The following is a 26,069-nucleotide window of genomic DNA, read 5'->3' as shown; positions in this document are numbered from 1 at the left end:
CATAACCACCAGACACATATCCTTCACATCGTCACAAAACAACCTTCACATCGTCACAAAACAACCTCGATGGGGCCAAGGAAGGAGTGTGAGGTGATGTCTGACTTCAGGCACAGTGCTCATTGTCCATGGTTCTCAATACATACTGTTTCTAGAAAGTCAAGCTAAAGAGGAATTTGGGAGTTTTGAAATAAACATCTGTAGCAATATAAAGGAAACAATACACACTTATTTTATAAAAACAAACACACATCTACACTCTGCCCCCCCAAAGTTCTACACAATGACTTTTAAATTAACAAAAACGATTAAATTTTAAAGTGAAATATTTAGTAGTAGCAGAATAAGAAAAATGGGTAATTGAAAATTCAAAACTGCAATGGTAAGTTAAATAGATTTGCAGAGACATTAGTGATTCTCACAAACTCTTGAGAGTTTTGCTTTAAACTTATTATATATATTTTGTAAAGTATTTAGGTTTTGAACTATAAACCCAGCAAAACCCAAAGTTGTATGGAGCTACGAACACCTTCAATATTATATTTTTATCTATGAACTCATTTTCATGTGTTCTCCATCAACTCAGGGATAAATGGAGTCCCCACCTGACTGGCCAACTAAGTATCTAATTCATCCTAAGTGTTCAGTAAATGTGAACTTCTTCTCCCTTTTTTTCTGGGGGCGGGGGGGGAGTCTTTATTTTTATTAATTTATACAATTTTTAAAGGTTACATTCCATTTACCATTATTACAAAATATTGGCTATATTTCCCATGCTGTACAATACACTCTTGTAGCCTATACTACACCCAATAGTTTGGACCTCCCATGCCTTTACCCTTATATTCCCCCGCCCCACTGGGATCCACTAATTTGTTCTCTGTGTTTGTGAGTTGGCTTCTTTTTGGTTATATTCACTAGTTCGTTGTATTTTTTAGCTTCCACATATAAGTGATATTATACAGTATTTGCCTTTCTCTGACTTATTTCACTTAGCATAATGCCCTCCAAGTTCATCCATGTTGCTGCAAATGGCAAAATTTCATATTTTTATGGCTGCGTAATATTCCACTCTCTCTCTACACCACATCTTCTTTATCCACTCATCTGTTGATGGACATTTAGGTTGCTTCCATATCTTGGCAATTGTCAATAATGTTGCTATGATCATTGGGCTGCATGTAGTTTAAGGTATAATTTTCACAGAGTAAAAGTCATTCTTTTAAAGTGGACAGCTTGATGAGTTTTGTCAAATGTATACACCTCAAAACCATCATCATAATCAAAATTCAGATCAATTCCATCGCCACCACCATCCCCCCATGACCGTTCAAGGCCTATCTCCCCCACCACTCTTCCCCAGCCCCACACAGATGCTACCCTGTTTCTGTCCCTACAGCTTTCCCTCCTAGAGGTCGTCAAATAAACAGAATCACACAGGATGCACTCCTCTGTGTCTGGTTCCCTTTATTTAGTCTAATGCTCTTGAGATTCATCCATCATATTGCATTTATCAGTAGCCTGGTCCTTTTTCACTGCTGAGTAGTATTCCATTGTATAGTATGCCACAATTTATTTATCCGTTCACCAGCTGACAAGTATTTGGGGTTTTTCCAAGTTTGAGGGTATTAGGAATAAAGCTGTTAGGAACATTCATGTAAGGTCTCTGTGCAGACATTTTTGATTTTTTAATGTGGAAAAGTGCAGCTTGGAAAATAATGCATAGGGCTTCCCTGGTGGCGCAGTGGTTGAGAGTCCGCCTGCCGATGCAGGGGACACCGGTTCGTGCCCTGGTCTGGGAGGATCCCACATGCCACGGAGCGGCTGGGCCCGTGAGCCATGGCTGCTGAGCCTGCGCGTCCGGAGCCTGTGCTCCGCAACGGGAGAGGCCACAACGGTGAGAGGCCCGCGTACCGCAAAAAAAAAAAAAAAAAAAAAGAATGCATAGATTACAGAAAAATACTGGAGGGAAACCAAAAGAGGACCCTTATTTCTGTGTGGGGGGGGCGAGGTATGTCAGCAATGTAGTCAGAGCACATCATTCCAGAATATTCTTACTATATCCTTTACTTAATTATGTGGTGGGGATTGTGGAGGAAATGGGGACGGTAAAGAGAAGAGAGTGGTTGAAGCAGTGACTTGGACTTTTTGGCTGACTGCAGTCGTCATTGTAGCTTTATCCTCTAGTAATTATATCATCGTAATAATATTAGCAACGATATATACAGGAATAGGAATAACAGCTAAGATTACCATACTGCTTTCTACATACCAAGAATTATTCTAAGTGTTTGACTCTATTAAATCACTTAATTTTCTTATCAACTCTTAGTAACAAATTAGTATTGTTATTACCAGTTTATAGAACTAAAGCCCATAAAAGATAATTGATTAGGCCAAGTTCATAGAGTTAGTCAGTGATGGAGATGATATGCAGAAACAGGTAGATTGACTTTAGAATCCATGCTCTTAAACCCTATTCAATGCTACTTTAATAAAATAGATATCCTATTAACAAATTAAAGTCTTATTAAGTGAGTACCATTTATGAGAGACACTCATAATTCTCACCATTAGGCAGAATATAAGAAACAGAATATACCCAAGATTTGATAACAGATGCTAAATCCATTTCCTTGCCTATGTGTATCCTTAAGGGAGCTCTATTACATTTCTTAGACATGGCTGCATGCAAAAAGTAAAGCTATAACTTTTCTTTCTTTAACAATATTGAGAAAAATTCTTCTGAGTGAAATTCAGAATTAAAATTTTTCTAGTTCTCTGAATAAAAATATACCATATTGGGCCTCCCTGGTGGCGCAAGTGGTTGAGAGTCCGCCTGCCGATGCAGGGGATACGGGTTCGTGCCCCGGTCTGGGAGGATCCCATATGCCGCGGAGCGGCTGGGTCCGTGGGCCATGGCCGCTGAGCCTGCGCGTCCGGAGCCTGTGCTCCGCGACGGGGGAGGCCACAACAGTGAGAGGCCCGCATACTGCAAAAAAAAAAAAAAATATATATATATATATATATATACCATATTGTTACTACATTCTTTTAGTTATATCCATGCAAAAGTCCATATAACATAAAATCAAAAGATTTGTTACAACTAGAAAAATGATTTTTATATTGAAAGATCATCCCACATTTCTTTTTAATTTGCTTGAAAAAATGCAGCTGGGGGCTTTCCTGGTGGCGCAGTGGTTGAGAGTCCACCTGCCGATGCAGGGGACACGGGTTCGTGCCCCTATCCCGGAAGATCCCACATGCCGCGGAGCGGCTGGGCCCGCGAGCCATGGCCGCTGAGCCTGCGCGTCCGGAGCCTGTGCTCCGCAACGGGAGAGGCCACAGCAGTGAGAGGCCCGCGTACAGCAAAAAAAAAAAAAAAAAAAAAAAATGCAGCTGGGACAATATTTTGGAGCTCAGGCTAACAGACTTAAAGTGCTTAAAACTTATGAAAAATTAAGATCAGTAAGATTATCAAAATTATTTTATTAGACATAAAATGTTAATAAGTAGTTGAAAACTGAAGAATCTGGTTTTAAATAAAGAAGGTAATTCTAATATAATGACAAATGATTCCAGTCTACGGCTATTTCTTGTGCCCAATCCATATGATCTCACCATTAAATTTTCAATACAGAATGGTAGGCGCTCTCAGTTCATGGATGAAACTATCTCCTTAATATGTTTACAAAGACTTTTCCCACAGTTTACCTGTTTATTACCTAAGCTAACAGATGAGTTTGTCTATGCAAAAATTAGAGCCTGTCCCTACCTAAAATCAATACTATTATTAAGTGTGTCCCCCAAAAGGATATGTGGAAGTTCTAACCCTGGAAACTGTGAAAGGGACCTTATTTGGAAACAGAGTTGTTACAGATGCCATCCTATTAGGATGAGGTCAATATGACAATGTCGGTGTAAGAAGAGAGCAATTTGGACACAGACACACGAGAAGGAGACAGAAGCACAGAAGGAAGATGATCATGTGAAGACAGAGGCAAAGACTGAAGTCACCCTACAAATCCAGGAACACCTGGGGCCACGAGAAACTGGAGAAGGCAAGAAGAAATCCTCCCCTAGAGGCTTCAGAGGGAGCAGGGCCCTGCCAGCACCTTGACTGTGGAAATCTAGCCTCAAGAACTGTAAGACAATACATTTCTGTTGTTTTAAGCCTCTCAGTTTGTGATGCTTTGTTATGACAGCCCTAGGAAACTGACATACTGACAGATAACAAGATGGATACCAAACATTTTAAAGAAACCTTGTAAAATCTCTGGCTGCTTCATGTTAGTGATCATCAACAGTAATAATCTGGTAATTTCAGCTACATTGTTATAAGTAGGCAGCCAAAGAGCAGGGCATCAAATAGGAATCATATATCCCTTTGAAGGGCAGGAAAGTATTTTGATTTCTAGACCTCTCACTGGATTCACATTAAGATCCATGATTTTATATGCAAGCATTTTCCAATTTTCTATAACATGAATTCTCTTGTTTGTTTGATATATGCTGACATCGTTTGCTCATTCCAAGGTTATACACCACTCAATTGTGTCAAATGAAGGTGGAACTGGAGTTCTGTGCAAAAGGAAATCATGTACCAATGAACAAAGAAGTCAGAGCTTGTAAGAAATTTTCCATCAAAATCTTTACTTTGTGGGGCTTCCCTGGTGGTGCAGTGGTTGAGAGTCCGCCTGCCGATGCAGGGGACGCGGGTTCGTGCCCCGGTCCGGGAAGATCCCACATGCCACGGAGCGGCTAGGCCCGTGAGCCATGGCCGCTGAGCCTGCACGACCGGAGCCTGTGCTCTGCAATGGGAGAGGCCGCAATAGTGAGAGGCCCGCGTACCGCAAAAAAAAAAAAAAAAAAAAAAAAAAGATACACCAAGTCTCCTGTGCATGTACTCAAAGCATTTTGGGCAGAATTGCTGAGTATTTCAAATATTCCATTCAGCAATCACAATACATGAAATGAGCAGCCATTGCATCTATGTTAAATATGCTGTGGCTTATTAACATGGCATAACTTATCCCCACTTTTCCCTCTGCCCAAACTTAGAATCCCAATAGAAATATAATCTTCACATTCTAACAATCAATAGCAGGTTTTCAACATACTATAGTAATACGCTTGGAAAGAACATCTCAGACTGGCTAATTCAGTGAGACTATTTCACTTGCAAATGAGCTAATTTCGATTTGTTACCTGCCAAGTGTGGTAGCTCAATACCGGGCCTGCTATTCAAGGACCAGGGGGAAGCGGTGCTCAGTGAGCTTACCTATCAACATGTTCTCTCACTGCAGTAACATTAACCTTCCTGGCTTGAACCCTCTCATCGCAAGTCCACACACACATTCTTCTTCCATGTGCTAGCACGGCACACTGGTGTTACAACAAACCAATTCCACTCCATCTATTTTATACTCTGTTTCTTTAGAGATCAATCTCTGTAAAATCTCTCCTTCTGACTTTTTATCTTCACTTTGGGCATGGATTTTTTTTTTTACTTCTTCTTTTGACAAAAACAGACAATGAAAAGGCGCAGGAAGAGAAATCAACTGAAACCAGGAATGTGAATACGCTGAACACAGCTAGGTTCTAAGTGAACTTAAAAGCAAAAAAAAGTTGATATAGCCAATATGGCGTAATTTGCTTTTGATTCAATTCCTTCATGTAACTTTCCAGACATGGATGGAAGCTACATGGAGAACAGATTCCATGGTAAAGACTAAACCTTAGCTGACGAATAAAAGCTACTAGAATCATTAGGTCTGTCATTTCATTCTCCACACACAGGACTCTGTGAAGATATTACAGTACAGGCACCCACTGACATGAGATTTCCGTAACCCCTGGACTGAAAGCTCTAAGAAAGGGGTAATGACAGTTCCATGATTATTCCCTCTCTGGTCAATTTCAATCAGCTCCTTAATGTGACTTTAATGATGTTTTTGAGTGTTCACCTCTTTTTCTTTCTTTAATGCCATACCAATGGCAGTTCCATTCAACCACTGTGATTTTTTCATTAGGATGATTATAATGGAAGATGACTCTCAGTGGAAATACATGAGACGCTCTTGTTATCCAGCACCATTGTTACTATACACTAATGGCTCCAGTCTGTCATGCGAATGAGTATTTAAGGAGATTTTAATCCCTGAACCACCACCTTCATTGTACTTCTGTAAGCTAAAGATCCTTATGACAGCATAGTGATAAAACTGGTAGCACTGCACACATGCCCAGATCCTCTACAATTTAAACATAGCTAAAGAACTTGGATGCATTTTAATTTGTAAATAATGTGCTTCTAAGATAAATTGATGTGTGCCAAGTTATAGTTTGGAGTAAACTTTACAGTTAAACTTCCATGAATACATCTTAAGAGAAGACTGAATTGTTCAATTGATTTCTTGTTCTCATAGGCAAAGCATGCTTAAGTCCCTAGTAAGGGTAGGGAGTTATGAATAATGTCCATCCATCACAGCTCCCTGCTCCTATGAGAAAGATGTCAAACGCACAAACCCATCAAGACAGGGACTTAGGTTAATAACTCAACCATAGATTTGAAAGTATTTTGAAAACTGGGTCAGCTTGTCAAAGGTACAAACATGACATGACAGAGCCCTTGCTAAAACTGAAGTGCACAGGTACAAGTCACATCAAAAGTCATCAATGCAGTTCATTATAAAATCTGTTGTTTAGGGCAACTACAGCAAAGTTCAAAGTAAAAGATATACTTGTTTCTATCTAGGGATGATAACAAGATTAGAATGATAAGATGGCAACATTATCAAAGAGTTGTAAATATGTGACATACTGAGCTGGCATTTTAAAAGTTTCTTTTTTAGTACGGAACTTCTATCACCATAGCAATGGATTTTACAAAGACTGTATTAATTAGATGCAAATGGCTGCAAGGGAAACAGAACCTTTTCGTTTTTGAGAACAAGAGCTTAAATCTGATATACTGCAGTGTACAATATGAAAACTATATTGTCAGTTGAGCATACTGAATTTGATATACAATCTCTCAAGGAAAGGTCATTTGAGTGTCAGGATTGCAATTGTTGAAATAAGTGTGAAACTGTCATTGCTAAATAAAGTTAAGTGATGATAGGATGTCAGGTATTGAAACATACAAATGCAATAAAAGAATAAATATAAAAATGACAGAAAATACACGAATGGAAGCAAACTTCCAAGAGTCCAACTTGAATTAATGATTAATTGTGAAGATAATCAAATGAAATAGTTCTATTGCAATCTTAAGTAAGAGTTTAAGCAACAACAATTTTTAACTTTTAGATCAACTTTAGGTAAGCTTATGCCCCTTTGAGTATGTTCAAGTCTATTGTTTTAAGAATAGTTTGGGTGGAAAGAACTCAAACTCACCTTGAGCTCTGCGGAAAACTGAAGAGAGAGAGAGAGATCAGGATAACTCTGAAGGCTCATTTCTGCCCCATTTCAGCAGCTTAGCAGAGGCAGCTGGTCAAAGATAGCTTCCAGAAGCACAGACCCTGAGCCATGGTTGCTTCACTGAACAAGGTCTAACCTCCTGGAACAAGGAGCTTTCATTGCTACCTGGTCATAAAGTCTTTGCTCTATGCACAGAAAACTTTGGAGTAAATCCTCTTTCCACTGGCCACTGGTCTGCAGGGTCAAGCCTGGCCTGAGCACACATCTGTGTGAAATAAAGGGATCTCAAGGAAGTGCATGCACTTTGCTACATCTCTGCTTGTAAAGTTTTTCCCAATCAACTCCACTTTATATCTTGTGTGTAAGTGTTTTGTGAATGTGCTCCCTTTCTAGGACAAGAGTTAACCATTTCGGGCTTCCCTGGTGGCGCAGTGGTTAAGAATCCACCCGCCAATGCAGGGGGCACGGGTTCGTGCCCTGTTCTGGGAAGGTCCCACATGCTGCAGAGCAACTAAGCCCGTGGGCCACCACTACTGAGCCTGCGCTCTAGAGCCCGCGAGCCACAACTACTGAGCCCACGAGCCACAACTACTGAAGCCCGCGTGCCTAGAGCCCGTGCTCCACAACAAGAGAAGCCACCGCAATGAGAGGCCCGCGCACCACAACGAAGAGTAGCCCTCGCTCGCCGCAACTAGAGAAAGCCCGTGCGCAGCAACGAAGACCCAACGCAGCCATAAATAAGTAAAACTTTTTAAATGTTTAAAAAAAAAAGTTAACCATTTCTCCATCCTTTGATTCCTAGGCTACTGACTTGCAAAAAAGTTAATGCTTCAATGTAAGTGTTGATAGGTTTCAATGAACTCTGTTTCATTACATATAGACTGTTTTCCTCTCTGCTTAAAGCTAGATCCAAGATGGCAATAGCGGTGGATTCCTACAATAATGCCACTGTCATTTTTGTTTTCGATGTTCTCTGTTCTCCTAGGGCTCCTAAACCTGAAGGATACCATCAGTTCTAAGCTGTCCTCAGTGAAAAGCCCATCTGCAATGGCAGAGAATGAAGAGGAAGAGAGAAGGCTTTGATGATTCCTGGCTTCAGATTTCCCTGAAGTCAGTTTCCTTCTTGTACCTTCCATGTTTGTTATTTAAGCCAAAGAGTTTCTATGAAAATTTGGGATATTCAATAATGCTTGAGATGAATTTTGTAAGATGAACAGAAAATGCCCCAGGGTATGTGCTGTGTATGTGGACACTGGGAGCATCAGGGCCAGAAGCGAGCTGGCAGTGGTCCGGAGGCGGGGGAGGTTTGGCACTGACATGCAAGGAGGAGGGCGTGCACAGGCACCTGCAGAGAAAGAGCACGCCTCCTCTGGGGAACCGAGCATAATCCAGTGGGACCTGAGCTTCGGAAGCCTGGATGTGTGCAGCAGGGAAGCAAAGGGTGGGAGGGCGCTCCCTGTGTACCAAGCACTGCTCTTGGCATTTACACGCATTATCTTAGTTCTCTCTAATCCTCAGAGCAACATTACGAGAAACTTACTATGATTACGTCCCTGCGTTACCTACTATAAAACTAAGGGACAAGGACAGGCAGCTTCACGAGCACAAGAGCTTCAAACTCTGGCAGCTGGGTTGTAGTGTGTGTTCATAATCCCTGTGCTACAGTAGCCTTCCAATGAACCTGAGGAGGTAGAGAAAGTCCAGGTCAAGAAACTTCTGGCCAGCTCTGTAAAAAGCTGTGGGGAGACATCAAAGGATGTCTCCAAACTGAGGATGAAACTGTAAGAAAGTTGTTTCAGATTATTCTGACTCTAAATAGTAGGGACAATAAATTGGAACAATGAAAATGATTCCAAGCAAGGAAGCCACTTAGGAAGACTTTCAACCATCAGGTAAAAGCTGATGGGTAGTTTACTACAGACAGTGTCAGTGGGAATGGAGAGGAAAGAGTGACTTAAGGGATATTTGGGGGCACAATTGCTAGGACAGGAACTAAATATATAGTCAGGATTTTTTCTTCTTCTTCTTCTTTAATCTAATATCTGGACCAATTCTATTCCTATTAGTTATCTCATTACTTAATGTTAATTCAGAGTTCCAAGAGCCCAGACCTAGATGTCGTCCTTTAAGCCATTCAGGTATCTAGTTTTGTAATATTCCTTCACACTTCGACCAGAAGCCAAGATTGGGTGATAAGAACACAGCGAGTCCCGATTATTGGCATCTTAACATTCTCACACCCTATGTTTTTCTGGCTTGAGCCATAAGTCATCCTTTATCAAACACAGTCCTATTCTTCAGTGCCTCCACTGGGACACTTTCTAGTTCTTCAATTCAGGGACCATAGTGTGAAACTGTAACTTAGAGTCACCTTTTCTGACTTTGGGATGTGAAAAAGCTCACGGCAGGAACTAAAATTTTCTACCTTTCTCCACAAAGCGCTATGACTGGGGAAAGTACTTGCTGGGTTCCCTTTGAAGCTTCCAGTGTTACCTTTGACAGCGTGATGATGAACCCCTGGATGTAACAGCAGCTGCTCTTGGAAGACAATGAAACTAAACCCCCTCCAGTGGGGAAGTGGGGAAGTGAAGGTCCTAGTTGGTCGCAGAGCTGGTCCTATTACAGTTTCATCCAGCGGCCCCTACGCCATGATGAACAGAACCTAAAATGATATTTGTCTTGGAAGTACACCTCAGCTCTAGCTTCCTCAAATAGGACTATTAATAACACCACTTCTCTCAGTTAAATATGTGAAGAATCATGGAAGGCTGTAGTTCACACATCACAGTTTTCCAGGGACAACACATAGAATCTCTCAAGCACAGCTCCAATGAAAAGAAGTAACAGGCTAAAATCAAAATGTATGACAAGTAATTCTATGGGGCACCAATTTAAAATCTTCCAAAGATGCATGCCTTGAGAGTCTGCTCAATTTAGAGGTGGATTTTTAGGTTATCGAGAGAAATATCTGGACTGACCATCCTTCAAGAATCTTTCCCTAAATAATGTTTCTGTCAGGAAAAACCTTGGAAAGTTAGGGAGCTACAGTGAGCTCAAGAAGGGGCTAAAATGCAAATAAGTTGTTTGCATGTTTGTTTAAGCTACAGTTGTAAATGGAGGGAAGAAAAGAAACATAAGAAGGAGATTAAATTTGTTAGAAAGATGAGTCGTCCAGAGCCCTAAAAAATTAAAAGTTTAACCAAGGAAAGATGTGCATCTGCTTTTTAATAAGCTCTAGTCTTAGGCCATTTAAATTAAGACAGAAGTTTACAGAATTTTATTTTTAAAAAACTAAAGAGGGCTTCCCTGGTAGCACAGTGAGAGTCTGCCTGCCGATGCAGGGGACACGGGTTCGTGCCCCGGTCCGGGAGGATCCCGCATGCCGCGGAGCGGCTAGGCCCCTGAGCCTGCACGTCCGGAGCCTGTGCTCCGCAACGGGAGAGGCCACAACAGTGAGAGGCCCGGGTACCGCAAAAAAAAAAAAAAAAAAAAAAAAAAAAAAACACTAAAGAAAGGTTGTTTTTGTTTAAAAATAAATGACAGCAATTATTGTGTGAAAGAGGCCTACTTCAGCTTTCCTTGTCAAACCTCTCCTCCATTCCAACCTGCCTATTTCTTGCACATATCACGTGACCAAATCCTTCTGCATTTAGATTATATATCTACTTTTCCATCAGGTTTTGATTAAAGACAAACGTCAATTAGTCAAGATCATTCTAAATAAAAACTGCCTTTATATAATTCTAGATTAAATTTTAAAACATTTTACTCACTCGGGATCAGATAATGTGGCATATCTGTAAGTTTCCCTGCAGTGATTAATATTCACGATAAAGTTCAACCTTAGTTAAAAATCAGTTAAAATTAAGTAATTGCTTAGTGGAAACAACTCATTTAATGAAAGATATTTTTTAAGCCCCTGCAGCATGAATTGTCCTTTGGGGGATAAGTAAAGCTTCCCAGAACTGCTAATGTTCATTCTATAGGTGTTTGTGAAACTTATCAAGTATTCAAAGTGCAAACACACACATCTTTGCTCCATCAATATTTATAGCCTGAAAACACATTATTGTTGCAAATATGTCAGGACAATGAAAAATATCCATTTACAATGGGAATATATAACAAAGGGCAGTTGAACAATATAATCTATTTCTATCATTTATTGAATGACTCATAAGTAATAAGAAATGAAGCTACAAGTAAGTTATGAAGGTCATTTCCTCTCATGCGTGAAAAAAACATAAATTGTTTATATCATTACCTGCTCCAGGACAGTCTATCCATTGAGGATTCTGAATATTATGAGCCAGATGTCTGGGCTTTGTACTGTGGAGCACCCCATACTGGCATTCAGTAGGCCACGGCCATGTGCAGATTGCTCAGGGTATCAGAGAGAGTAAAGACAAGGTTTAGACTTGTCTGAAGTGCCTGCACTTTTCTGTATTTAAACTTACGCTAATATGTCATTTGACCCAGCTATAGATGGAGTCAATCTCCATCTGATACAAACCAGATTGGACCCTAGTAGCTATCATTAGGATGAATGATAATAATAATAGCTTGCATTTACATTATTAATCATTTTAAAGTACTTTAAAAAGTATCATTTTAAGAACACTTTAGAATGTTCCTCACATAAGCATTAATATTCCATTTTAACACTTGAGAAAACATAGGCTCAGAATGGGTATTCAATTTACCAAAAGTCCCACAGCCAGTAAGCTTCTAAAACAGGAGTTCAAGAATCTAAATCCTGGATTCATCCACTTTCAGCTACACCATGGTTGCTCTACACAAGTAATAATACAAATTACTAACAGTTACTGGGTGTTATAATCACTTTGCATGGATTTCTACATTTAATTCTTTCAACTATCCATAGAAGTAGGTAATTAATAAGCCTGTTTTACGTATGAGGTGACAGGCACGGGGAAGCTAAGAAACTCCTCATAGGTGGCAAAGATGGATTTTAAATTAGGTATCCATTAATCCAGGAGTGTGATTTTAAATAATGCACTGTAGAAAGAGCAACATTGTTACCTAGGCCTCAGTTTCTGAACTGTTAACACTGCACATCACTTCCATATGTTAACATGCAGATCGTTATTCAGTAGGTCTTGGGTGGCTTCTGAGCTTCTGCATTTTCCACAGACTCCCAGGTGATGCCAATGATGCTCCCAGGTCATTAGCATCTATCACCTGATGGTTTTTATACTCATAACTTACTTAGAGATACTTTCCTCTTAATTTTTTTTTTTTTTTTGCATTACGCGGACCTCTCACTGTTGTGGCCTCTCCCGTTGCGGAGCACAGGCTCCGGACGCACAGGCTCAGCGGCCATGGCTCACGGGCCCAGCTGCTCCGCGGCATGTGGGATCCTCCCGGACCGGGGCACGAACCTGCGTCCCCTGCATCGGCAGGCGGACTCTCAACCACTGCGCCGCCAGGGAAGCCCGCTCCTCTTAATTTTTTTAATCTACTTTTCAGTCTTCTCTCTCTCTCTTACTCTCTCTCTCTCTCTTACTCATCATTCACTTTTTTTTTTAACAGTTCCCCAAAGTTTGATTTATTCTGAATAAAAAACCAAAAGACAACCCACATGTCTGGCCATTGAGGCATATTGAAGAGAAGCTTCCAATAAATGGGCATTCTCTCTCTGGGTCTTTTTCCCAAATGTAAATGAAAATCACATTTGGAATCCATCTTTTACCCACCCTTCCACCTCACCCAACCTTGACTGTATGTACAAATGATGGACCATTAAATATGTCCATATTCGACTAGATGCTCTTTTCAGAGTTCAAATGGCCTAACACACAGGTCCAGGAAAAATCATCAGTGAATCCCAATTGAGGAGCCTTAACTCATAGTCTGTTGTTGTTTTTTTTAACGGGTTAATAACATTATATAAGTGTCATATGTACAATTGCAACTTCTGCATACACTACAGCATGCTCACCACCAAAAGTTTAGTTTCCAACTGTCATCATACAGTTGACCCCCTTTACCTATTTTGCCCTTCTCCATCCCTTCCCCTCTGGTAACCATTACTCTGTTCTCTGCATCTATGTGTTTGTTTTTCTTTGTTTGTTTATTTTACTCCACATGTAAGTGAAATCATACGATATTTGTCCTTGTCTGACTTATATCATTTAGCCTAATGCCCTCAAAGTCCATCCACGTTGCTGCAAATGGCAAGATTTCATTTTCAGGTAGGAAAAAAAAAAGCTTACAAAGATCCCTATCTAAGTATAAATAAAACCTTTCCTTAAAATAAGAATTTCCACTGCCAGCTGGACAATATGCTTCCATTTTTGTCCCTCATAGTGTTAGCAAAACAGAAAACAAAATACATTTAAAAGTAGGGGAATGTGGAGATAAACCCACACACATATGGTCACCGTATCTTTGATAAAGGAGGCAGGAATGTACAGTGGAGAAAGGACAGCCTCTTCAATAACTGGTGCTGGGAAAACTGGACAGGTATATGTAAAAGTATGAGATTAGAACACCCCCTAACACCATACACAAAAATAAGCTCAAAATGGATTAAAGACCTAAATGTAAGGCCAGAAACTATCAAACTCTTAGAGGAAAACATAGGAAGAACACTCTATGACATAAATCACAGCAAGATCCTTTTTGACCCACCTCCTAGAAAAATGGAAATAAAACCAAAAATAAACAAATGGGACCTAATGAAACTTAAAAGGTTTTGCACAGCAAAGGAAACCATAAACAAGACGAAAAGACAACCCTCAGAATGGGAGAAAATATTTGCAAATGAAGCAACTGACAAAGGATTAATCTCCAAAATTTATAAGCAGCTCATGCAACTCAATAACAAAAAAACAAACAACCCAATCCAAAAATGGGCAGAAGACCTAAACAGACATTTCTCCAAAGAAGATATACAGATTGCCAACAAACACATGAAAGAATGCTCAACATCATTAATCGTTAGAGAAATGAAAATTAAAACTACAATGAGATATCATCTCACACCGGTCAGAATGGCCATCATCAAAAAATCTAGAAACAATAAATGCTGGAGAGGGTGTGGAGAAAAGGGAAGACTCTTGCACTGCTGGTGGGAATGTAAATTGATACAGCCACTATGGAGAACAGTATGGAGGTTCCTTAAAAAACTACAAGTAGAACTACCATATGACCCAGCAATCCCACTACTGGACATATACCCTGAGAAAACCATAATTCAAAAACAGTCATGTACCAAAATGTTCATTGCAGCTCTATATTTACAATAGCCAGGACATGGAAGCAACATAAGTGTCCATAATCGGATGAATGGATAAAGAAGATGTGGCACGTATATACAATGGAATATCACTCAGCCATAAAAAGAAACGAAATTGAGTTATTTGTAGTGAGGTGGATGGACCTAGAGTCTGTCATACAGAGTGAAGTCAGAAAGAGAAAGACAAATACCGTATGCTAACACATATATATGGAATCTAAGAAAAAAAAAGATGTCATGAAGAACCTAGGGGCAGGACAAGAATAAAGACGCAGACGTAGAGAATGGACTTGAGGACACGGGGAGGGGGAAGAGTAAGCTGTGACAAAGTGAGAGAGTGGCATGGACATATATACACTACCAAATGTAAAATAGCTAGTGGGAAGCAGCCGCATAGCACAGGGAGATCAGCTCGGTGCTTTGTGACCACCTAGAGGGGTGGGATAGGGAGGGTGGGAGGGAGGGAGACGCAAGAGGGAAGAGAGATGGGAACATATGTGTATGTATAGCTGATTCACTTTGTTATAAAGCAGAAACTAACACACCATTGTAAAGCAATTATACTCCAATAAAGATGTAAAAAAAAAAAAAAAAGTAAAAGAAAAGTAGGGGATGGGCTTCCCTGGTGGCGCAGTGGTTGAGAGTCTGCCTGCTGATGCAGGGGACGCGGGTTCGTGCCCCGGTCTGGGAAGATCCCACATGCCGCGGAGCAGCTGGGCCTGTGAGCCATGGCCGCTGAGCCCGCGCGTCCGGAGCCTGTGCTCCACAGCGGGAGAGGCCACAACATTGAGAGGCCCGCGTACCGAAAAAAAAAAAAAAAAAAAAAGTATGGGAATGTGAACATAGAAAAAAACATATAAGGGGAATATCCTTCCACTATAGAAAATTGTAAGAAAAGAATTAAAAGACTGTATTGTAAACACAGAATGGAATCGGGAGTATTGACCTGAAACAAACAGACGGCCAGATGTTCTCCAGCAATGTCGGGTTTATTTGGGATCAGTAGAGAGTTGCAGTTTGGGGTCTGCAACCATGGCGAGCCACGTGCAAGTCCCTGCACAGCGAGGGAAGGAGAACACCCTCCTAGGGAGGACAAGTAGGTTGGCAGGGGTATAGTGTCGTCTGTAGCTCTGCACTGAGTCCTTGCCAGGAAAGGAGTCGTCTTTCTTTTTCCTGTCGGGCTCTGCTTTAGTCACAGGGTGTGAGAGCTCCCCCTTCTGGTCTCCCAATTTTATTTAACTGAGGTTTTCATTTATTAATTTTTTTTTTTTTTTTTTTTGGTTACCGGACTGTATTTCTTAAAGCAGCTCGGTACATGGATCCGTGGGAACCGGAATCTGCTGGCACACAAATCTGGTCATGCGGGAAGAGAACATTTATTTGGGTCCTAGTGTACTTTGTTGGAGGGACAGCCAGTCATGTTCCACGGTTGGACCCTGAGAGTAACACTGTCCATTACTGGCACTCTCAGCTCGAGTCCCCTCTCCTCCATCTCAGGACACACCTGCCCGCGACTCTAGGATTCTGCCCTCTGCCGGGCTGATGTACCTCAGTTCAGAGGGCCAGGAAAATGCTTCCTTTTCTTTTAAAATCAATGGACTCAGAGGAGAGGTATGTCTACCACAAAAGTTCAAGTGCTGTGTTGACCTGATCACAGCGTTACGTTAATAGTGCTTGGGACGCTGTGCCTTTTTCCGTCTGTTGTGTTTCCTTTCCTTGTGTCCACAGGGAATCTGTCCTCATCCCTCTCTGCAGAACTTGAACAAACAAGGTAAAATGCATACAGTGAGGCTTCTACTTAGTATATTTTGTATATACAGGACGTTTTTAATCTATATAGAGAGATTTGCAATCCCCTATGTGTGGCTCTTAATTAACAAAACACTTTACAGTTAGATTTTTATCAATTTAAAGGGAGAATTTTGTTTCCTTTGTTACCTAATTCTTAAATATAAGGTAAAGAGAAGCCTAACTCTTCCCAGTTACTTACCTAATGGGTCTGAGTTCAAGACACTATTTAACACAGGGCTTCAGGGGATAATCTTGCTCTTTGCAGTCCTGATTCAGACGTAGGCAAGGTCCAGCCTCTCAATGCAGCATGGCTGCTTTTCTTCTTCCTTTTGGTCCATGCAGATGGGTAGATGAGAGGATGCCCATCCCTTCCTATCCCATCCCCACCTCTTTTTCTCTCCTTCCTTCTTTCTTTTACACTCTGACAGATCTTTTAGTTGGCAGCCCTGAATGGGGGTTTTAGCAGACTTAGTAAAAAGCTTTTTGTAAATTGAAATAAATGGCATTCTTGTTAATTGTAACAAACAACTCTTTGATAGAAGTTTTATTTTCCTGCATGTCTCTACGTATCATATCTTGGAAAGCCCTAGAAAGAGCTTACAGTATGGAATTTTGACATACCTAGGTACTGGGCCCTAGGAATTATGTTACTGACATAATAGCGCCAAAACACCACCTAAATCATAGCATTATGGAACATTTTACAGTAACTACCATTTACAATATTTTAAATATGTTCATATGATTATAATGGATCTCTTCCCAGATATCTTAACAATGATTTCGTGGTGGGAGGAATCACATACAAGACACACAGAATAAAAAAAAAATGGCAGTAGTATGACTCATTATACTTTGAGTTATTTATAAATATATACAAGCTACAGTCTGTTAGTCACCACCTCTTCACATTTCCTGTCCATAAGAATTTTCTTGTCTGATCCCTAACCTTGGGTCCAATTTCTAGGATTAAACTGACCCTTTTGATGGGTTTCAGGCTTGTGTTCAAGTTGACAACCTTTGTGTGACAACAAACACCAGGTTTCCAAGTTCAAAGTCATTTTTCAAAGTCAACCCACAGTCATGTTCTGCTTTGCCTTAAACTTGCACCAGACCTAATGCCATTTGATTTGAGGCTAAAGTCTTGAATACTGAATAGAGTAGAGAGGTTGAGTGTTTTTGATACAGCTATAGGATAAAACAATCCTAGCAGGATGGAAGGACACAAATGCAGAATGTCACCTATGGATATAGCAACAAAACTTGGTCTGAATCTTCCAGCAGAGTTAATGGAAGAGAAATAATGGAAAAACCAGGAAACAGGAACAGAACTTAATTTATCTATGCAGGTAGATTATTATAATTTGCATGTGTGTACCACTTACTCCCTTGTAGGTTGGCAAATAAACACAAACCAAAAACCACCTTAGTGCATTGATAATATACACTAAACAACTTCTATACTCTGTGCTGAGTCTAAAATCAGGTAAGGAAATGTTCTCTAAGGAAAGTGATAACAGGATGGTATCAGCTGTAGCTAATGCTGGTGGTATCAGGGAAGATATGGTAGGTGAGAGAGGGAAAGTAGACCAGCTCCCACCCTAACTTCCTTTTGAGCCTTATCTCAAGGACTTTTTATGACATAGCAACAGTTTCTCTCTGGAAAATTGATTACTAGCCTCATACACTTCCACGATAAATGTTTATTTAAAAAAGAAAATTCAAACATTCATTAACAATTGCAAGAGTAACTAAAATTGTGGTATCTTATTGCTTTGGGTTTTCAGAACATCCAAAGCTTTTTTGGTCATTCATTTGCATTAGTTTCAGGCATTACATGTCATTGAAATGAAAAGTGGTGTAGAAATATATCTGAATATAAACCACTTTTCTCCCAACATCTTTATCTCTAGCTATGTTTAGGTGTGAGAAATACTGCATTTCATTAGTGTCTTTAAATCCACCTGATTCAGAATCAAAGACCATGGTTCAGGTCTGCGTGTTTGTGCCCCTCTCTCACTATTTCCTATGTTGAAATCCTAACCCCCAAGGTGATGATATTAGGAGATGGGACCCTGGGAAATGGGATTAGTACCCACAGAAAAGAGGTTCCAGAGAACTCTCCTGGCCCTTCCACCTTGTGAGATTACAGGAAGGAGGCTGGCCAACCAGGCCATCCCCAGACACCAAATCTGCTGGTGGCTTGATCTGGAGACTTCCCAGCCTCCACAACTGTGAGAAATAAATGTTGCCGATAAGCTACGCTGTCTGTAGCACCTTGTGACGGCAGCCTGAACAGACTGGACAGCCGTATCTGCCTTCCACATCCCACCAGGACTGCAGAAGTCCTGGCACAACTCCAGTTCAGTGGGGGAGGTCCTCCGCTCTCGGGTTATTAGTGAGGCCGCTTCAAGTTGACCTCCATGCCATCTGGGAACATGGGATTCTTGGATGCAGCCTGGGGATCCTTTGCCTAGTGCGTTCTGAGTGCTCCTGTCCTCCACTTGCATCTAAAGTCTTGATTTTCCCACCTCTATGAGGAAGTGGGGCTAGATCCTAGAAGACTTTCCTCTCCCAGGCTTCTTAAAATAGAATCCCTTTCCTTCCATCTCCTTGACCTCAACTATTTTCTCCTTCTGCCTTCATTCTTAGACCCAGCTAGCTTCATTTTCTCAATGCGATTTGGCTTTTACAAAATAGAGGTCAAACCTTGACTTTGTACTACACCTGCGTTCTGTCCTTCCAAAAGATATTCCTGAAGCAGTGAAGCCTAAAAACAACTCTAATTGTAGAATGCCAGAGAGGAAAATACAAAGACAAAAATACAAACTACTGTTTTAATTAATTACTCTGTAAGCATTTTATCTTTATAAAATTTTTGAAGTGGATGTTAGCTGGGTATACATTTAACACAGAGAGGCATAATTAAAAGAGAATTTTCAATTTTTTAATGCACACCTCAGTCAGTAGTAAATCCTCCAAAAAATTCAGGAAGTTAATTGGAACATTTTGAACACCTGTTCTCATATGCGCCTGTATTTACAGGTGACAATATTCTTAATATCATGTGCTCATTTCATGTAAAACACCATAACACTATAGTAAGTTAAGTCAACCAGAAACTGAATAAAATATATAAAATCATATTTTATACAATGAAGAAAAACAAGGTTATCAAAGAAGTTATGTTTTGTATAAAATAAAAAAAACATATTTCCCTCACCAGAGACTCAGGGGCCCTAATGTATTATGTTGTTGAGATTTGAAAGCCTCATTCCAGCTTTGATTAACACTCTTGCATACAACAATCAATGCCTTAAAATGAAAACCTATTTTCCTCTTTTCTTCTTTTGTACAACATTGCTTTCTCTCAACTACCACTTAAAATTCAAGTAGGTTTTTTTTTTTTATTACTAAGGTCACATTATAAAATAGCACATAAGATGAAAGTAATAGAGTATAGCCAAAGAGGGGTGTGAAAATAAACACATTAGAAGCCAGGCTGCTTGAGAGCAGGTTCTGAGGTGCTCATTTTCGTGGGCTCTTTAAGGTAGGCTGACAGGAACAATCAGTCACCTCATCGATCACTGACAGAACCTTAAGAAGATGGATGACATACAAAATAGCAAATGCCACCGAAATTAAACAAAGTGCTGGAAGAACAATTAACATCTTTGGGGATGAAAATGCCCAGGAGGAACATGGCTAATTTTAGGGCACAAAACCAAACTTGAATGACATCTTTATCTCAACAGCAGTGATGCCCACAAAATAAATATCACGATTCTACCTACAAGTCTGGTTGTGTGTTTTCATAGCATTTCACAACGTCATCAGTTTCTGATCAGTCGCAGGAAGATATACTTGCATGTCTCAAGAACTCTCGTGGCTTTTAGGTGGCACAGATAATTTTAGACCTCACTCCAGTCCCATGACAGGAATATAGTGTATCAATAAATAATTGGATGAATTCTTCCTAAGCGGAGTTGAGTCAGGAAGGATTCCCACCCTCTATGAAAATGACTCTATAGCTGGAGAGTGAAATCTGAAAGCCTTAGAAAGCTCCCAGGGGGCAGGGTGCTACCATGTTCTTAAAGCAGGAGTTCCACAAAATCTCCAAACTACAAAAATGCTGACAGATAATACAATGAAAAACCTTACTGATTATCGAGATCATGAAGTTTGTAGCATAATTCAACTTTGTGTTCATATATAATCAATAAAAACAGTAAGGCATAGAAAATAGCATATTTTGAGTATTAAAATTTATATTGATGGATTTCACTCAACCAGTATTTTAAAATATATTTCCAGGTGCTTCAGTATTTTTCCTTTTTGATAATTTGTGCTATTATTTTCTAATGCAATTCCATACTTGATGGGGGAACAAAGATAGATATGTGTGGTGGGTCTAAAAACAGAAAAGCAGAGTGAACAGTAAAATGGTCTCATGTTGGTCTTAAAGTAAGACCATTTCATATGCTTCTAATTCCAAAATAAAGAAACAAAAAACTCATCACTCAACCATTATATTCTCTGTAATATTCCTTCTATATTTCCTATAATATAAGAATAATGTAATCTTATAAAGTGTTTTAGCTAATACAGCTTTTAATAAGAAAATACCTATCTTATCACTCTCTATACTACCTTTTGGGTGTATTTATTGCAAAGCACAAATTGAATGCCCTCATCTCCACATCTCCAATGAACTACCAGCAAGTAATTAAAAGCATTCAGCTTTTAGACACAGTGTAAAGCTACAGCATACTCTATTATTTTCTTGTTAGTTTAATACATGCAAATCTTCAAACAATATTTAACTATATATTACATGAAAATAAAGCACCAATTAATCACTGGCTTAAAGTTAGAAATTCAGCTTGTCTAAAAGAAATTCTTTTCCAAAAGAAATAATTTGCTTAATATTTTAATCCTTGCCTAATATTTTAAACATAATAATATTTATTATTTTATAGTTTATATTGAGTAATAAAAGTAAAGTGTGAGCTTGTTCACTCAAATGTCAGGTATTCAGATTTTTTTCACGGCAAGAATAAAGTTCCCCAAACTCATTCAGCAAAGCAGCCATATCACAAACTTACATGGGCAGCGTTCTAATGAAAAAGAAATTCTTTAAACCAAAAATTTGATTTATCCAGAAATCTATTTGTACCATCCTGTCATCTTTTCTTATCAACTCTTATACAATTCAAATCTAAGTCAAGTAAAAGCTAATCCAGAGACTGTCCTGTCACTGCAAAATATATACATGGAAATTATGCTTTAGGACCTGGGCTGTCATCTGCTTTACTTACAACATTAAAGATCTTCATTAATATGAGTTTGTTGCTTAGCTATGAAACACCTTTCCTATGCTGCCACGAAGATAAGTAACTTGCAGTTTTCTAATTATAATTTTCCCAATTAATGGCTGGAAGCTACTAGATTACAGATAGAATAAGCATAATCCTATTTATCCAAATGTGTGATTAGAAAGCCACAAGAGGAAGATGGCCCTAAAACACAACAGGCGTTGTTAAATGTGGGGGTGGGGAAAAGCGGTGGGGAGCAAAATCCTCCCCAGTTGAGAACCACTAGTCTAGGTAGATGGAATCTATACAAGACAGAGAAACCAGGGAAGCTTCTGATGTGCACTGGGGCAGATGGGGGGTCTTAAAGGCAAAGCTCCTTTAGAGTGTGGGAGTTCCAGCAAACAAATGAAAGGTATCTGCCAGATTTTGAACCTGCAGCAACATAAATCTACATAAACCTGTTAAGCTTGAAATATCCCAGGATTAGAATTTTCAGAGCCCAGAAGACAAGAGACCTGCCAGGAAGAGCCTCTTCTAGGCCAGAAAGGTACATGAAACTGCTCAATCTTATGATACTTAGAAGAAAAGTCCCTCTGGAGGACAGGCCTGCATTAAATGCACCAGATCTCCGACTCAAGACACTTGCCAGATTTTGAAGTTTCTTGAGGCGGGAGGCTGAAGAGCTAGATTCAAAACTCCCAAAGGACCCAACTGAATCTCACACAGGGTCCAAAGGCATACCAATCAAAATTTCAGGAGGACTACATCCAAGAAATAGGAACAAGACAAGCATGAAGTAAGCCTAAACTGTAACTACAGCTGCTTGACTCGGTTCAATGCCAAATTGGATTTAACTTCAATCATTCTTTCTGCCTAACACAGCAGAGGAAAATAACATTTTCAGGCACACAAAAAACCTTCTCTGATGCTAGAAATGTTCTTTATCTTCATCTAAGGGGTGGTTACATGTGGGCACAGATATATATGTATATACTTGTATATTATATATACATATATATAATATTCAACTTTAAGATTTTAGTGTACTTCTCTGCATTGTTATACCTCAGTTAAAAAACATAATGATAGGGCCTCCCTGGTGGCGCAGTGGTTGAGAGTCCGCCTGCCGATGCAGGGGACACGGGTTCGTGCCCCGATCCCGGAGGATCCCACATGCCGCGGAGTGGCTGGGCCCGCGAGCCATGGCCGCGGAGCCTGTGTGTCTGGAGCCTGTGCTCCGCAACGGGAGAGGCCACAGCAGTGAGAGGCCCGCGTACAGCAAAAAAAAAAAAAAAAAAAAAAAAAAAAAAAAAAAAAACATAATGATAATAGTAATAACCATAATTCTGAATTAAGTACCCAAAAATGCATCATCCAAAACAAAGCTAGGTTCTTGAAAATAACATATATCTAATCATCCCACCCCCTCACCATTCCAGCGCCATGACTTACCTACTCCTGCCTGAATTCCATGTTCCTTATTCCCTTGCTTTATTTAGTTTCATTATGTCTATTTGTATTCCTAAATTATATATATATATATATATATACACACACACATATATATACATACATACACACACACACACACAAACCAGGTTTAATGAGCTGCATTTTACATGAGATGTTTAAATTTGTTTGTCTTTCTCACTGTGCGTCAGTACCTTACAAGTAGTAAGCCTCAAGGTCAATGGTTTGTAGCAATTATTCCCGGATGGTATTTATCTCATGGATAGACTTATTTGCTCTAAATAGATTTTTCAGGCCATTTTTTTTTGGGGGGGGGATTCTCCCCTTCAGGAAAAGTTGGAGTGTCTTTTCTGTCCTCCACACATACTATGTTACCTCTAATGGCTATAATCAAATTGTCTTTTATTCCTTGATTTTAATATGATCATATCTTATCAGTAATTTCTTCCATCCCATTAGTTTTATTTTAAACACATTATATATTGCCCCTCTTTTCTAAATTGTCCATTAGTACAATAATGGTATTAGGTTGGTTCTCATTTTGCTTTCATAGCTCTGCAATCTTATTTCAACACATTCTTTTGTTTTATCAGTTTGTATTTGAACGAAATGGTTTACTGAATACATATTAAATTCAATTTGTCTATGAAATAAATCACAACTGGGAAATCTGCTTCTGTTCCTTGAATTACACTTTCTCTTCCTGATTAGATTTCTCAGCTGCATTTTGCACATTTCACACAATTTCTCTCTTTCTCTCCCTCTTCCATCCTCTTATTATGGGTTTAGACATTTTACTTTCATTGAAAAATAATGATAAATTTTCCTTAACATCATTCCAAACTTTCCCATCTTTTCTGGGACCAGACTCTTCTAAACATTAAGCCTTGGTTTGAGTTTCACTTTTAATCAATTTTCTTTAGCCCAAGAAATAACTGTGCTCAAGAAAAATGATATCAAAGCAAAAAATGCTGACAGGTTAATAACAGGAAGAAGTTCAGGTGATGGTAATATTAATGATAACAGTAACACTTACCCTGAAATTTAATGGAGGATTTTCTTTCTCATATTATTCCTTCTAACAGGTTGAGGTACCCATTCTAGTAGTCTTTATATTTCTGAGAGAAGGACCTCCATGAACATGAACTTGGCTTGAAGAAATGGTAGACTATGACCTAGTAATTATGGTAATTAACTAAATCTCTGAAACAGCTGGGTTATTTAGTTCATTTTTCTCTTCCATCCCCAAAGTATCCAACTACCTCCTTTCTGTCCCAAGGTTTGCCTGAGAAGGGCTGCAGGGGAAGGTGTTATAGATAGAGAGGAACTCATGGAAGCTGCAGACCACAAAACAGAGCATCGCTCACTCCCACAACCATCCAAAGCTTGACTGCCCAGTTCCTTTCCCAGAGCTCTCATAATAATGAAATACGTGCTCAGTCTGTGGTCTTAAAGAAAAGGTTCTCATAATCGAATCCATCTGTCAGTGCAAATTTCAAATGAAGTCTGATAGATTCTTTTGTTTGTTTGTCTGTTTGTTTATTAAGGTCAACTGAGATTTTTTTTGAATTTTTGAATTTTATTTTATTTATTTTTCTATACAGCAGGTTCTTATTAGTCATCAATTTTACACATCAGTGTATACATGTCAATCCCAATTGCCCAATTCAGCACATCACCATCCCCACCCCCCTGTGGCTTTTCCCCCTTGGTGTCCATACGTTTGTTCTCTACATCTGTGTCTCAACCTCTGCCCTGCAAACCACTTCATCTGTACCATTTTTCTAGGTTCCACATATATGCGTTAATATACGATATTTGTTTTTCTCTTTCTGACTTACTTCACTCTGTATGACAATCTCTAGATCCATCCACGTCTCAGCAAATGACCCAATTTCGTTCCTTTTTATGGCTGAGTAATATTCCATTACATATATGTACCACATCTTCTTTATCCATTTGTCTGTCGATGGGCATTTAGGTTGCTTCCATGACCTGGCTATTGTAAATAGTGCTGCAATGAACATTGGGGTGCATGTGTCTTTTTGAATTATGGTTTTCTCTGGGTATATGCCCAGTAGTGGAATTGCAGGAGCATATGGTAATTCTATTTTTGGTTTTTTAAGGAACCTCTATTCTGTTCTCCATAGTGGCTGTATCAATTTACATTCCCACCAACAGTGCAAAAGGGTTCCCTTTTCCCCACACCCTCTCCAGCATTTGTTGCTTGTAGATTTTCTGATGATGCCCATTCTAACTGGCATGAGGTGATACATCACTGTAGTTTTGATTTGCATTTCTCTAATGATTAATGATGTTGAGCATTCTTTCATGTGTTTGCTGGCAATCTGTACGTCTTCTTTGGAGAAATGTCTATTTAGGTCTTTTGCCCATTTTTGGATTGGGTTGTTTGTTTTTTTGATATTAAGCTGCATGAGCTGCTTGTAAATTTTGGAGATTAAACCTTGGTCACTTGCTTCATTTGCAAATATTTTCTCCCATTCTCAGGGTTGTCTTTTTGTCTTGTTTATGGTTTCCTTTGCTGTGCAAAACCTTTTAAGTTTCATTAGGTCCATTTGTTTTTGTTTTTATTTCCATTACTCTAGGAGGTGGATCAAAAAAGATGTCACTGTGATTTATGTCAAAGAGTGTTCTTCTTATGTTTTCCTCTAAGAGTTTTATAGTGTCTGGTCTTACATTAGGGCTCTAATCCATTTTGAGTTTATTTTTGTGTATGGTGTTAGGGAGTGTTCAAATTTCATTCTTTTACATGTAGCTGTCCAGTATTCCCAGGACCACTTACTGAA

Source organism: Mesoplodon densirostris, chromosome 20 (assembly GCF_025265405.1).
Source record: "Mesoplodon densirostris isolate mMesDen1 chromosome 20, mMesDen1 primary haplotype, whole genome shotgun sequence".
Taxonomy (NCBI): domain Eukaryota; kingdom Metazoa; phylum Chordata; class Mammalia; order Artiodactyla; family Ziphiidae; genus Mesoplodon; species Mesoplodon densirostris.
This window is presented reverse-complemented; position numbering follows the sequence as displayed.